Source organism: Sminthopsis crassicaudata, chromosome 4, assembly GCF_048593235.1.
Source record: "Sminthopsis crassicaudata isolate SCR6 chromosome 4, ASM4859323v1, whole genome shotgun sequence".
In the NCBI taxonomy this organism is placed as follows: Eukaryota; Metazoa; Chordata; class Mammalia; order Dasyuromorphia; family Dasyuridae; genus Sminthopsis; species Sminthopsis crassicaudata.
In genome coordinates this window covers 391518992-391536235 of record NC_133620.1, presented here as the reverse complement: position 1 = coordinate 391536235, position 17244 = coordinate 391518992, and the positions used below count along the sequence as shown (strand labels likewise).

The window sequence follows — 17244 nt, the reverse complement described above, 5'->3', positions numbered from 1 at the left end:
TAGGGAAATGGAAAAAAAATTCAATAGAGCAAAATAATTCATTTAAAAACGAAATTGGGCATTTACAAAAAGAACTAAAAACTGTGAAAGAAGAAAATAACTCCTTAAAAGTCAGGATGGAACAAATAGAAATGAATGATTCACAGAGAACCCAAGAATCAGTCATACAAAACAAAAAAAAATGAGAAGCTGAAGAACAACGTCAAATACTTACTGGGAAAATCTATAGACCTGGAAAATAGATCTAGGAGAGATAATCTGCGGATTATTGGACTTCCAGAAAACTATGACCAAAAAAAGAGCCTAGATTCTATTTTACAGGAAATTATCAAAGAGAACTGTCCAGAGATAATAGAAACAGAAGGGAAAGTAGATGTGGAAAGAATTCATCGAACTCCTTCTGAAATAGACACTAAAAAAAGAACACCACGGAATATAGTGGCTAAGCTGCAGAATTACCACACAAAGGAGAAAATCCTGCAAGCAGCTAGAAAAAAACAATTTAAATACCAAGGTGCCACAATAAGGGTCACCCAAGATCTGGCTGCCTCCACATTAAAAGATAGAAGGGCCTGGAACCTGATATTCCGTAAGGCAAAAGATCAAGGACTGCAACCAAGAATGAACTACCCAGCTAAGTTTAGCATCTTTTTCCATGGAAGAAGATGGTCATTCAATGAAACAGAGGAATTCTATATGTTTCTAAGAAAAAAAAAAAAAAAACAGACTTAAACAAAAAATTTGATCTACATCCACAAGACTGAAGAGAAACAGAAAAAGGTACACAGAACCCTTGAGAACTGTAACTCTGTTGTGGGTATATAAAAAGTACTCAAGGATAATTTGATTTTACTGATATAAAAGGAAAAAAGGGGGGTGTAGTAAAGGGAAGGAGGTCGGTTCAGAAAAAGGGGAAGGAATGATAAAAAGAGGGAAACTACATCCCAGGAAGAGGCATAGAAAATACACCATATCTGAGGGAACTTAGTGAGGGGGAGAATCATTGTGTGAATCTTACTCTCATCAGGAGAGGCTCAAAGAGTAAATAATTAACATATTTGTTTTTCAGAGAATTTTCTCTCACCTCATTAAAAGGGGGGAGAGGAAAAGGGAAAAGGAAAAGGAGAATAAGTGAAGGGACTTGAAGGGAGGGGGGAGGGATCCTAAAAAAAAAAAAAAAAAAAAGAGGGAGGGTTGCGCGTCACAAGGGGGGTCTATAAATTAAATATCGGGGAGGGGGATCAGGGGGGTCAAGGGAAAAAAAGCATAATCTGGGGATAATACGATGGCAGGAAATACAGAATTAGTAATTTTAACTGTAAATGTAAATGGGATGAACGATCCCATCAAACGGAGACGGATAGCAGATTGGATCAAAAAGCAGAACCCTACAATATGTTGCCTACAGGAAACACACTTAAAGCAGGGAGATACATACAGAGTAAAGGTAAAAGGTTGGAACAGAGCCCATTATGCTTCAGGTAAAGCCAAAAAAGCAGGGGTAGCTATCCTTATCTCAGATCAAGCAAAAGCAGAAGTAGATCTTGTTAAAAAAGATAAGGAAGGAAACTATATCCTGCTGAAAGGTAGCATAAATAATGAAGCCATATCAATACTAAACATATATGCACCAAGTGGTATAGCATCTAACTTTCTAAAGGAAAAGTTAAGAGAACTGCAAGAAGAAATAGACAGTAAAACTATAATAGTGGGAGATCTCAACCTTGCACTCTCAGATTTAGACAAATCAAACCACAAAACAAACAAGAAAGAAATTAAAAAAGTAAATAGAACATTAGAAAAACTAGGTATGATAGACCTTTGGAGAAAACTGAATGGCAATAGAAAGGAATATACTTTCTTCTCAGCAGTTCATGGATCCTATACAAAAATTGACCATATATTAGGACATAAAGATCTCAAAATTAAATGTAGGAAGGCAGAAATAATAAATGCCTTCTTCTCAGATCACAATGCAATAAAAGCTACATTCAGTAAAAAGTTAGGGGTAAATAGACCAAAAAGTAATTGGAAACTGAATAATCTCATCTTAAAGAATGACTGGGTGAAAGAGCAAATTATAGAAACAATTAACAATTTCACCCAAGATAATGACAATGATGAGACATCATATCAAAATCTTTGGGATGCAGCTAAAGCAGTAATAAGGGGAAATTTTATATCTTTAGAGGCTTATTTGAAGAAAATAGAGAAACAGAAGATTAACGAATTGGGCTTACAACTTAAAAGGCTAGAAAAAGACCAAATTATAAACCCCCAACCAAAAATTAAACTTGAAATACAAAAATTAAAAGGAGAAATCAATAATATTGAAAGTAAAAAAACTATTGAATTAATAAATAAAACCAAGAGTTGGTTTTATGAAAAAGCCAATAAAATAGATAAACCTTTGGTAAATTTGATCAAAAAAAAGAAAGAGGAAAATCAAATTGATAGTCTTACAAATGAAAAGGAGGATCTTTCCACCAATGAAGAGGAAATTAGAGAAATAATAAGGAGTTACTTTGCCCAACTTTATGCCAATAAATTTGATAACTTAAGTGAAATGGATGACTTCCTTCAAAAATATAGGCTCCCTAGATTAACAGAGGAGGAGATAAATTGCTTAAATAGTCTCATTTCAGAAAAAGAAATAGAACAAGCTATTAATCAACTCCCCAGGAAAAAATCCCCAGGGCCAGATGGATTCACATGTGAATTCTACCAAACATTTAAAGAACAATTAGCCCCAATGTTATATAAATTATTTGAAAAAATAGGGGATGAAGGAGTCCTACCAAACTCCTTTTATGACACAGACATGGTACTGATACCTAAACCAGGTCGATCGAAAACTGAGAAAGAAAATTATAGACTAATCTCCTTAATGAATATTGATGCTAAAATCTTAAATAAGATATTAGCAAAAAGACTTCAGAAAATCATCTCCAGGATAATACACTATGATCAAGTAGGATTTATTCCAGGAATGCAGGGCTGGTTTAATATTAGGAAAACTATTAATATAATTGACCATATTAATAATCAAATTAATAAGAACCATATGATCATCTCAATAGATGCAGAAAAAGCATTTGACAAAATCCAACATCCATTCCTACTAAAAACTCTTGAGAGTATAGGAATAAATTGACTATTCCTTAGAATAATCAGGAGCATATATTTAAGACCTTCAGTAAGCATAATATGCAATAGAAATAAACTGCAACCTTTCCCAGTAAGATCAGGAGTGAAACAAGGTTGCCCACTATCACCATTACTATTCAATATAGTACTAGAAACGCTAGCCTCGGCAATAAGAGCCGAGAAAGAGATTCAAGGAATTAGAATAGGAAATGAGGAAATTAAACTATCACTTTTTGCAGATGACATGATGGTATACTTAGAGAACCCCAAAGACTCTGCTAAAAAGCTACTAGAAATAATTCAAAATTTCAGCAAAGTGACAGGATACAAAATAAATCCACATAAATCCTCGGCATTTTTATATATCACTAACAAAATGCAACAGCAAGAGATACAAAGAGAAATTCCATTCCAAACAAATGTTGAGAGTATAAAATATTTGGGAATCCATCTACCAAAGAAAAGTCAGGAATTATATGAGAAAAATTACAAAACACTTGCCACAAAAATAAAATCAGATTTAAATAATTGGAAAGACATTCAGTGCTCTTGGATAGGCCGAGCGAATATAATAAAGATGACAATACTACCCAAACTAATCTATTTATTTAGTGCTATACCAATCAGACTCCCAAGAAACTATTTCAATGACCTAGAAAAAATAACAACAAAATTCATATGGAAGAATAAAAGGTTGATAATTGCAAGGGAACTAATGAAAAAAAACTCAGAGGAAGGTGGTCTAAGTGTACCTGATCTAAAGCTATATTATATAGCAGCAGTCACCAAAACCATTTGGTATTGGCTAAGAAATAGACCGGTAGATCAGTGGAACAGATTAGATACAAAGGAAAAAAAAGGATACATATATAGCAACCTAATCTTTGACAAACCCAAAGATACCAACATTAGGGATAAAAATTCATTATTCGGAAAAAACTGTTGGGAAAACTAGAAATTAGTATGGCAGAAATTAGATATGGATCCACACTTAACACCATATACCAAGATAAGATCAAAATGGGTCCATGATTTAGGCATAAAGAGGGAGATAATAAATAGATTAGAGGAACAGAGGATAATCTACCTCTCAGACTTGTGGAGGAGGAAGGAATTTATGACCAGAGGAGAACTAGAGATCATTATTGATCACAAAATAGAAGATTTTGATTACATCAAACTAAAAAGTTTCTGTACAAATAATACTAATGCAAACAAGATTAGAAGGGAAGTAACAAATTGGGAAAATATTTTTAAAAACAAAGGTTCTGACAAAGGTCTCATTTCCAAAATATATAGAGAACTGACCCTAATTTATAAGAAACCGAACCATTCTCCAATTGATAAATGGTCAAAGGATATGAACAGACAATTCTCAGAGGAAGAAATTGAAACTATATCCACTCACATGAAAGAGTGTTCCAAATCACTACTGATCAAAGAAATGCAAATTAAGACCACTCTGAGATACCACTACACACCTGTCAGATTGGCTAAGATGACAGGAACAAATAACGATGAATGTTGGAGGGGCTGTGGGAAAACTGGGACACTGATACATTGCTGGTGGAGTTGCAAAAGAATCCAGCCATTCTGGAGAGCAATCTGGAATTATGCCCAAAAAGTTATCAAACTGTGCATACCCTTTGACCCAGCAGCGCTACTACTGGGATTATATCCCAAAGAAATACTAAAGAGCAGAAAGAGACATATATGTGCCAAAATGTTTGTGGCAGCTCTTTTTGTAGTAGCTAGAAATTGGAAGATGAATGGATGTCCATCAGTTGGAGAATGGTTGGGTAAATTGTGGTATATGAAGGTTATGGAATATTATTGCTCTGTAAGAAATGACCAGCAGGAGGAATATAGAGAGGCCTGGAGAGACTTAAATCAACTGATGCTGAGTGAAATGAGCAGAACCAGAAGATCACTGTACACTTCAACAACAATACTGTATGAGGATGTATTCTGATGGAAGTGGAAATCTTCAACATAAAGAAGAGCCAACTCACTTCCAGTTGATCAATGATGGACAGAAATAACTACACCCAGAGAAGTAACACTGGGAAGTGAATGTAAATTGTTAGCACTAATATCTGTCTGCCCAGGTTGCATGTACCTTCGGATTCTAATGTTTATTGTGCAACAAGAAAATGATATTCACACACATGTATTGTACCTAGACTATATTGTAACACATGTAAAATGTATGGGATTGCCTGTCATCGGGGGGAGGGAATAGAGCGAGGGGGGGATAATTTGGAAAAATGAATACAAGGGATAATATTATAAATATATATATATATATATATAATAAAAATAAAAAATAAAAAAGACACAATTAGCCAAATGCAAAAAAAGCTTGAAAAGTAGAATTAATCAAATAGAAAAACAGATACAAAAGCTAATTGAAGGAAATCATACATTAAAAATAGAAATAAGCAAATGGTTCTAGAAGAAAATGACTCTAGAAGATATCAAGATTCAGTCAAATCAACTAAAAAGAATGAAAAATTGAAATAAAATGTAAAATATACCACTGGAAAAACAGCCAACCTGGAAACTAAATCTAGGAGAAACTATTTTAAAATAATTGGTCTACCTGAAGATCACAATCAAAAAAGAGCCTGGGATAGATAGCATTTTTAAAGAAATCTTTAAGGAGACCTGCATTGATATAACAGAACCAGAGGTCAAAATAGTCATTGAAAAAATTCATTAATCACCTCCACAAAGAGATGCCAGAAGAAAATCCCCTAGAAACAATTTTGAAAGTTTCCAAAATGATAATCTCAAGGAAAAAAAAAACTATTTCAAGGCACTCAGGGAGAAAAAAAAAAATCAAGTATTGAGAAGCTACAAATCAGGATTACCTAGGAGCTGACACAATAATCAACTACCTAGCAAGACTGAGCATCATCTTTCAGGGAGAAGATGATTCTTCAATGAAGTAAGAAACTTTCAGTCATTTCTATTGAAAAGACTAGAACTAAACAGAAAAGTTGATCTTCAAACACAGGACTCAAGAAAGCATGGAAAGGTAAACAGAGAAGAGGGAAAAACCATATCCCTGAAACATAAATTCTTGCTAAAGAGATCCTTCAACCCTATGAAGCTTAAGCAGTCAAGTAAAATAAAATTTGAAAATCATGTTATGATTAGCTAAACTGCCAGGAAAATTTTAAATATATATTACATATATACTCAAACACAATAAGAATATGCAAAATGAACAATTGTTTATGAAAACATTGAAAAATGAGAGCACAAGATCAAATTGTTTAAAATGTAAATATCTAATAAGATAAAATGTAAACTAATATAGTTTAATGTGAACTCATATAGTTAGGTTCTAAAAGAAAAGTATGTATATATGTGAGTCAAGGGAATGGCACGGCCGTAATGTTCTTCACAAAGAATTCAGGCAATTGATAAACTGCAATTTCTGAAAAGGAAGAGAATGGAAATAAAAGAACTTAAACTCAAAAACCAGATCTGCTCCTTTACTATGTGATCTTTATAGATAAATAAATAAAAATTGATAAACAAATACATAATTAATACATAATCTATACATAATATATGCATGTATATATACATTTGTATATGTCCATAATTATGTGTCTATATACAGATATGTACATGTATGCATACATATGCATGTTTTATAGGTCTGTCTATATATGCATGTTTATATGTATACGTGTATGCATGTGTATATATACACACTATATATATGTATGTATACACACATACATTTTTTATTAATTTTATAATAATAATATTTTTTTGATAGTACATATGCATGGGTAATTTTTTTTACAACATTATCCCTTGTACTCACTTCTTTTCCAAATTTTTCCCCTCCCTCCCTCTATCCCCTCCCCTAGATGACAGGCAATCCCATACATATTAAATGTGTTACAGTAAATCCTAAATACAATATATCTAGTAAAACCAAATTTCTTGTTGCACGATAAGAATTGGATTCAGAAGGTAAAAGTAACCTAGGTAAAAGACAATAGTGCAAACAGTTTACACTCAATACCCAGTGTTCTTTCTCTGGGTGTAGCTGATTCTGTTCATCACTGATCAACTGGAACTGAATTAGATCTTCTCTTTGTTGAAGATATCCACTTCAATCAGAATACATCTTCATATAGTATCGTTGAAGTGCATAATGATCTCCTGATTCTGCCATTTCACTCAGCATCAGTTCATGTAAGTCTCTCCAAGCCTCTCTGTATTCATCCTGCTGGTTTTCTTACAGAACAATAATATTCCATAACATTCATATACCATCATTTTTCCAACCATTCTCCAATTGATGGGCACCTGTTCATTTTCCAGTTTCTAGCCACTAGAAAAAGGGCTGCCACAAACATTTTGGAACATACAGGTCCCTTTCCCTTCTTTAGTATTTCACTGGGATATAAGCCCAGTAGTAGCACTGCTAGATCAAAAGCTATGCATAGTTTGATAACCTTTTGGGAATAGTTCCAAATTGCTCTCCAGAATGGTTGGATTCTTTCATAACTCCACCAACAATGCATCAGTGTCCCAGTTTTCCCACATCCCCTCCAACATTCATCATTATTTTTTCCTGTCATCTTAGCCAATCTAACAGGTGTGTAGTGGTATCTCAGAGTCACACCCACATACATACATACAGAGTCTGGATTTCAATTTCCTAACTTGTAAAATGAAAGGATATAAATGAAGTGAATAATCTTCATTATTCTTGCAAAGTCCTACTAACCAACAATGAAAATGCTTCAAATTTAAGCTGATATATTTTTGGCATTATTATTGCGTCATTTTAGTTGTATCTTATTCTTTGTGACTCTATTTGGAGTTTTCTTGACAAACATACTGAATTGGCTTTCCCTTTCCTTCTTCAGCACATTTTACAGATGAGAAACTGAGGTAAATGTGGTTAGATAATTTGTTTAGGTTCACACAGATTTTAAGTGTCTTAGGACATTTGAACTCAAGAAAATGAGTTTTTCTGACTTCAGATCAATGTACTAATTACCTGCCCAGAATGACACTTTTTGAAATACAAAATATTTGTTCAAAAATGAAAATAGGTGACCTTGAAAGATAATGGATTCATTAATTCATTAATATAGGAAGTTTACTCCTCTTTAAGATGAAGATCATAATACTCTAAATACTTACTTTAAAAGTATTTATTTTATGTTAAGGTAGGAAGCACATTTTACAATCCTTTAAATATTAAATATAATTCATAAATAAAAGAAAAAAAACATTATTTAAAAGTTAAACTGTTCATTTCCCTTGATGGAAATGGTACTTAAAAATCTTGAGCACTAAATCTTTTATTAAGGCATTTAGAGGGGACATATATAGACAGAGAGAGTGGATATAAATTAGTCTGAAGTGATGAAATCAAAGAAAAAAGATATTAAGAGGCAGAAAATTTATTGTATCAGGAGAAGAGGAAAGGGAGATCAATTAGATCACATGAAGAGGGACAAAAGACCTGTTCCAATAGAAGTAAAGAAGGGAGGGGGATGAACATTGTGAAGCTTAATCTCATCAATTTCTCATCAATTTTGACTCAGAGAGGAAATATCATATTCATTCAGTTAGGGATAGAAATTTAAGGAGAAAAAGGAAAGAAAAGAGAGGGGCTGCATAGAAGGGAGGGCAGAAACACTAGGAAAAAGAGGTAAGAAAAGAGAACAGAAGTGATAGAAGGGAGAGCAGATTGAGGGTGGGGTGGATTAGAAACAAAACACTAACAAAGAAGGGCAAGATAAAAAGAAAACACAAAAGCATACATAGGGGAGAAAATAAAATGGAGGGAAATACATATCTGCTAATCATAATTGTGAATGTTAATGGGATCAACTCTCCTCTAAAAGGAAAACAAATAGTTGAGTGGATTAAAAATCAGAATCCTACAAAATGTTGTTTACAAGAAACACATTTGAAAGAGAAAAAAAATAACCAGCATCAGAAATGAACTTATCACCAATGAAAAATTAAAGCAATAATTAGGAGCTATTTTGCTTAACTATATGCCAACAAATCTGACACTCTAATTGAAATAGACGAATATTTACAAAAACATAAAAGAGGAAATAAATTACTTAAATAGTCCCATTTTAGAAAAAAAGAAACTGAACAAGCCATCAATGAATTCCCTAAGAAAAAAATTTCCAGGGTCAAATGGATTTATAAGTGAATTGTACCAAGCATTTAAAGAACAATTAATTTGGAAAATTAGGCAAAGAAGAAGTCCTGCTAAATTCCTTCAATGACACAATTATGGTGTAATACCTAAATCAGGAAGAACCAAAACTGAGAAATAAATTTAAAGACCAATCTCTCTAATGGGTATCAATGCAAAATTTTTAAATAGGATATTAGTAAAGAGATTAAAACAATTTATCAGCAAGATAATATACTATGATTAAGTGGGATTTATACCAGAAATGCAGGGCTGGTTCAATATCAGAAAAAAACTATTGGCATAATTGATTATATAAATAGTAAAACTAATAGCAATCATATGATAATCTCAATAGATGCAGAAAAGGCTTTTGACAAAATACAGCATCCATTCCTATTAAAAATACTAGAGGCCATAGGGATAAAGAGAACTTTCTTTAAAATAATAAGAAGTATCTCTCTAAAATCAACAGCAAGCATTTGTAATGGAAAGAAATTGGATGTTCCCAGTAAGATCATGAGTGAAACAAGAAGGCCCATTATCACCAATATTGCTCAATACTGTACTAGAAATGTTGGCTGTAGCAATAAGAAAAGAAAAAAATTAAGGGAATTAGAATAGACAATGAGGAGATATAATATCACTCCTTGCATATGACATGATGGTATACTTAGAAAATTCAAGAGAATCAACCAAAAATCTATCTGAAACAATTTATAGTTTTAGCAAAGTTTCAGGATATAAAATGAATCCACACAAATTGTCAGCATTTCTGTATATTACTAATGAAGTCTAGCATCAAGAGACAGAAAAAGAAATTACATTTAAAATAACTGTGGACAAGATAAAATATTTGGGTGTTTTCTTGCCAAGACAAACACAGGAAGTATATGAATATAAGTATAAAACACTTTTCACACAAATATATTAAAATCTATATTAATTGGAAAAAATATCAATTACTTAAGGGTAGGCCAAGCTAATATAATAAAAATGACAATTCTCCCTAAATTTGTCTAATTATTCAGTACCATACCAATCAAACTGCCAAAAATCATTTTATAGAGCTAAAAAAAAATACAAAACTCATTTAGAAGAATAAAGGGGCAAGAATATTAAGGGACTTAATGTAAAAAAAATGCAAAGGACTGTGGCCTAGCAGTGCTAAACCTAAAACTCTAAAACCTAAAGCAGAAATCATTAAAACCATATGGTACTGGCTAAGAAACAGAATTGTGCATCAGTGAAATAGGTTAAATGCACATGACATAATAATAAACGACTAAACCCCCAAACTCCAGCTTCTGGCATAAAAGCTCACTATTACACAAAAGTTATTGGGAAAACTGGAAAACAATAGGTCAGAAAGTCAGCATAGTCCTACATTTCACACCTCATGTCAAAATAAGGTCAAAATCACTACAGGATTTAAGCATAAATGGTAATACAATAAGCAAATTAGGAAAGAAGGGATACTTTACCTATTAGATCTTTGGGGAAGGGAGAAATTTATGGCCAAAGAAGAACTGGAGAATATTATGAAATGCAAAATTCACAACTTTGCTTACATTCAATTAAAAGTCTTTTGCACAATGCAGACAAGATTAAAAGGGAAGCAGAAAGCTGGAGAATTTTTTTATAGTCATTGTTTTTCAGATAAAGAAATTAAAGCCATCTAATAGTTTTATATATATATATATATGTATATATATATATATATATATATATATATATATATATATATATATATATATATATATGCTCTAAATCACTACTGAATAAAGAAATGCAAATGAAAACAACTATAGCATACCACATCACACTTCTCAGATTGGCTAAGACAGGAAAAGATAATGATAAATACTGGAGGGGATGTGGGAAAACTCGGACACCAATGTATTGCTGTTGGGATTGTGAAATGACCCAACCCTTCTGGACAGCAATTTGGAACTACACTCAAAATGCTATAAAACTGTGCATACCCTTTGCTCTAGCAATACCACTACTGGATCTGTATCCCAAAGAAATCAAAAAAAAGAGTTAAAAGGCTTCACACATGCAAAAATGTTTGTAGCAGCTCTTTTTTGTGGGGGCAAAGAATTGGAAAATGAATAGATGCTCATAAATTAGAGGATATCTGAATAAGTTATGGTATATGCAAGTAATGGAATTTTATTGTTCTGTAACATGTGATGCCCAAAATGCTCTTGGTATTCTTTAAGCAATTATTCTGATTTGAATAAGTGCTACTGTATATGAATAAATTAAGCAAATTTAAATGAAGGGAAGAAGGTGGATATATCAAATAATAGACTGGTTAGCTCAGTCAGTAAGTTAGTCAGTTAATAATTTCTATAGAACACTTACTATGGAGTATGTACTGGTGATACAAAGAAGATGAAAACAAGGTCTCAGTTCTCTTACAAGGCATTATGCAAATAACCCAAGTATATAAAAAATAAATTCAGCATAATGGAAGGATGTCTTAGAGAGCAGGCACTTGCAACATGAAATGGAGGATGGATGAAAAGACATATGAAGGAGAAGGAAACAAGTCCTCTAGAAGGTGATCTAACTTTTGAAAGAAGCCATGGAAGTTGAGAAGCAACAATAAAGAGGAAGAACATTCTAATAATGGAGTTCAGTCAATACAATGGAAGATGAAGTCTCTTGTATGAGGAAAGATAAGTAGATCACTAAAAGTGATCTATGTAGTATGAAGAAGAGAATAAACTGTAAGAAAACTGAAAGTAGTGATGAAAAGTAGTATTTCTATTTAATCTTAGATATAGGAGAGTGTTAGGTTCTTACTGAGTGCTAATGAGATAATGAGATATTAGATTCTTACTAAGTGCTAAGTCGGTACTTAACAATTCTCTCCTTCCGGCCTTTACTGGGAGTTTTACTCCTTGGGAGGAGCTTGCATGCTTAGGAGGAGCAAGTTCATTGGTTGAAGTAATTTTTCCCAGAAGCCCTTGTGTTATCCCATGCCCATTCTCTGGGAGGATAAAAGAGGGCGGCACTTGAAAGATAGAGAGTCTTGTCTGGACCAGACTTGAGGCAGCTCTCTGGAGGAAAGAAGAGTTTCTGCTCTAGGCCAGAGTTGAGGCGACTCTCTGGAGGAAGAAGTCTCTCCTCTAGACCAGAGAGTGCTCGGCAGTTTCTGGAGACAACAGCACATTACAGGAGGGAACCATTGGATATTACTGATTAGGGAGATAACATGATCTGATCTACTCTTTACAAAAATGTCTTTAGCAGCTGATCATTTGGAATTGAGAGAAGACTGAGACAAAGAGATAAGGCAAAGGACTAGTTTAGTGGTATAAATGAATGGTGACAGTGAAATAAGAGGAGAAAATGATGAGGAATTTTATAAATGTAATACTACAAGTGTAAAATGATAAGATCTGATGATGCATTAAGTATATCAGGGAAGTGAGCACAAGATGACAGTGAGATAGTGGATTAGATGTCCTGAACAATGATGGTGAGCTGAAAAGTAACAAGGAAGTTGAGAAAAGGGCACTATTTGGGAAGAAGAAAAGATAATTAGTTTTATTTTGGGTATATTGAATTTGGAATACCTACAGAACCAATTCAATATATTTAAGATGTAACTGGTGAAGGAGGACTGATTCTGAAATGTGTCATTAGGGCCCCCCCACAGTGAATAATGCAGACATACAGATTTAAAAATGGTTAAATGACAGTGAGACAGAGAGAGAAAGAGATAGACAGACAGACAGGCACAGATACAAACAGACAAAGACACAGACAGACAGAGTCAGACAGAAAAGAGAGGGGGGGAGTCTTTAGTACAATAGTTTGCTTTGAGAAGTTATAAGTTCCAACTTTTGGGGTCTTCATGATGATACTGGGCAATCACTTATCAGATATGTGATGGTAGGGTGTACTTCATATATGGTTGAACTATATGGCTGTTAAGAATGCATCCACCTGTTAAAATCTGTGATTTTATGATTCACACTAGATATAAATTAAGCTTAGAGGGAACCTGTGTGGGGTCAACTAGTTTCAGAGACAATGAAGTTGAGACCCAATTATATCAAGTGCTTTCTAACAGGTCACATAAGCCATAAATATCAGTAACAGGCTTTGAACTCAAGTTCTCTAACTATAGAGCCAATGCACTTTTCACAGTATTATTCTGTCACAAGGAACTAATATAAAACTGAACAACTAAAGCAAGTAAAATTTGATGAATGAAAGTGACTAAGATTTCACTATAAATAACTTATAAAATAGTCTAGCATAGAAATTAGTTCTAAAATTGATGATTATCACCTCTCCACAACCTATGCTCAGTCTCTCTTTCCTCTATCCCTTTTACACTATATTCTCCATCATCTCTATCAACCTTTACTCTACAGCTCCCCTTCTCTTTTATTAAAGGAATCACAAAATATGCTTTTTCCAGATGCAAACATCCTATCTAAAAAGAGTGACTAAAACTTGAATATGGTATGACTTTAAAAAGCCTTGAGAAATATTTCATTCACAAAGTTTGAAAAAGATTATTTTTAATCTATAATTTACTTCACATTTTTAATTCATCTTGATTTGTATACTTAATTTAGCACTACCAATATTTATAATTACAGTAATAACAAGAAATGCCACTAGATGACTGCATTTTTCCCCTCCAAATATGACAAGAAAAGTTTAAGATTCTGAGAATGATTAAACTTTATCTAGTATATTAATTATTCTTCTATCTGCTTTAAATATCCTCTTACTGGAAGTCATTTAAGACTTGAGCATTCATATACACCATATACATACACATGCACACATATACACATACACATATGGACAGACATATATGTATATACATCTCTTGATTTGTTACAGATATAACATTTCTGAAATATATTTCAATGGATCATATTGCTGAGAAAATTATTCAAACATAACTACACATATGTAAAATAAGGAGTTAAAGAGACTATGCTAGATGTATGTTTCTCTTATATAGAAATATAGATACATGTATATCTCTGTGCATATATGGATATATGAAATATCTATATGTCATATAACTACATTAGCAAATGTATACTGATTAGCAGAAGGCAGCTGAGATACAAAAAAAAATGAAACAAAAATTAATTCCAGACTTGAAGAATTAATTTTTGTAACAGAAATGAGTCATTTTTTGAGCTAACTCCCACCATTCTAAAAAGAATGATTTCATAAGTCTTGAAATTAAACTGTACAAAGGAGAAAAAACACAAATAACATGCATTTTCATCTTTAAGTACAAATGCCTAATAAATATGACATAATAAAAAGCACATAATTTAGATAGCAGAAATCGTTTTTTATGTAATGGAAGTTCTTCAATTATTTGGTTTGTAGAATTTTTTAAAAAAGATATTCTGTATTATTAAAATTTGGTACATTTTCTAATAGATACAAAATTTGTTAATAGGATCCTTCCATCATTATGCAGATGGAGAATCTGAAGTCAAGAGCACTTTAATGACTCTTTCAAAGTCAGAGATAAATAGTAGAAAAGTTTTGATTTAAACTGAAGTCTTTTGACTCCAAATCCATTGTTCCCTGCTGTTATAAATATTATTAAGTGCAATTATTTTATTCCCCAAATAGAACTCATCAGAAAAGCACACAGAAACTTTAAAAGTCATCCCATCAATTACTCTCACTTTATATATGAGGAAACTGAAGCCTTAAAAAAGAGAATTTACGTGCCAAATGTCCCACAGGGGAAAAGATCAAATTCTAATCCAAGCCATCTATCTCCAAGTTCTATCATTTTTGTTACCCCTAAAACACAAGGCATTTCAGACATTTATAACATGTTAGCATTTTAAAATGAGAATCAGATTTATGATTGATTTCTAATTTATGACTCAATATTTGTAGCCACAGAAGTGACAAAGATGTAATTGAATTTGTAACTTCATAATTTGAATATTCCTTGAAATGTTGCTGATCACAACTTATCCAGGCCTGTCCATACTGCAAAACTCTAATTCTCTTCGTTCCTAAGCTGATTCAAAAGAGTCCATCTAAAGAGGTGCAGCCTGACTTAATTTTTTCCAGATATTCCAAGGAACTCAAAGGGCACTTTGGCTCTTGATTTCAGAATCATATAGTGGGAAAAGTACTCAACTTGGTATCAGAATAATGGGGTTCAATCTTACTTTTGCCAACAATTACCTGCTTCATCTTATGTAAATCATGTAGACTTGCTTGTTCTCTTTTTCTCAACTACTGAATGAGGCAGGTTGCCCCAGGTGGCCTAATGGTCCCTTCTATCTCTAGATCTCTAATCCCTTGTCATGTAACTATTTTCTTTTTCTATTATATAATTCTCTGAAGACATTTCCTTTTCAAAGTTTTGCATGTGTCATATGTTGTAATTGGCTTTCATCCACCCACGAAGCACTTTTCTATAACTCTTTCTGTGATATTTAATTTCAATTTTTCAAAAACAAAAACTATTGTGTTCCATATATTCCAGCCAGAGTAGATTGCTATAACTTAATTATTAAAACAAAAGAATTTGTTTCTTGGATATATTTATGGTCATAAAAGGGACCAAAATATTCTGACATGAAAGAAGCATAACTTTTGTCTTATTAACTTTGTGGAAGGACTTCTTGCCTATTTGTACTATCTGTGCATGTTGATACATACTGAAAGTTGGCTATATAGTCTGTAAAATCAAATCTATATAATGATCTGGGCATTATTTTTCATCTACTTAATCTTTCTTTCATTAATGGTCAAGCTGAATATTTGACTTGGTACAGATATTTTCCAGGAGGTTCAGCAATAGTATTGATTGAATAAATCACAAGAAATACTTATATGTACAGAAGATATGCCACAATCCTAGTATGCAGAAATAAGAAGATACCTTGTATTAAAGTCAAAGCATTATCATTCTCAAGCTTAGATCTAGACTGATACATATTATTGGAAGCAAGAGACCACCAAACAAGCTTGTTCTAAAAAGTTTTGGCTTCATGTTTGACAAAACCAATCTTTTTGCTTCTGTTCCAGTGGTTAACAATGCAAAAGGTGCTGATAATTTTTAGTGCTATTCTAATTTGTTGACATATATAATCACATCTTAAACTCAAGCACATTTAACAATAAATAGTACACAAATGTACATATACATTTTCTGTATATATATATATACATATAGATCATATACACATATACATTAGACATAGGTATGAGCAAAATATAATGAGTAAGACTTACCAATGGCAGGGAAGAGTCCAGATATTGTACATCATGTTGCAAATGAATATGGTTCATCCAATCCATAATCTCTTATAATGCTGCTTGCTGAAATATCTATTACCATCCATATCTAAATAAGAAACATACAAAAAGCATGTCAAAACACTGCAATTTCATAATGTTTAATAGAAATCATACCCAGTTCATAAGATAAAGACCTCCCATTTATAGCTCATTTCAACTAACAAAACACCCTCCTCAAAATAACCTTATTATAAAGGAAGCATCAGCCTTTTCCATATTATATATGAATATTTATAATATGCTTATATTTTTTTTTGCTCTTCTCTTCCATATTTTTTTTTATTATATATATATATATATATTTTATAATATTATCCCTTGTATTCATTTTTCCAATTTACCCCCCCTCCCTCTATTCCCTCCCCCCGACGACAGGCAATACCATACATTTTAGATGTGTTACAATATAGTCTAGGTACAATACATGTGTGCGAATATCATTTTCTTGTTGCACAATAAACATTAGAATCCGAAGGCACATGCAACCTGGGCAGACAGATATTAGTGCTAACAATTTTCATTCCCCTCCCAGTGTTTCTTCTCTGGGTGCAGCTACCCCTGTCCAT

General features: G+C 32.7%; 1 protein-coding gene across 1 annotated transcript in view; it reads right to left on the bottom strand.

Moving 5' to 3' along the window:
- The window catches only part of CHRM3 (cholinergic receptor muscarinic 3), a 650220-nt gene that overhangs the window by 408314 nt on the left and 224662 nt on the right, over positions 1 to 17244 (bottom strand). Inside the window, exon 2 of the mRNA XM_074262498.1 lies at positions 16613 to 16724. The gene's annotated coding sequence lies outside the window, so the exon portion shown is untranslated. The remainder of the gene's footprint in view (positions 1 to 16612; positions 16725 to 17244) is intronic.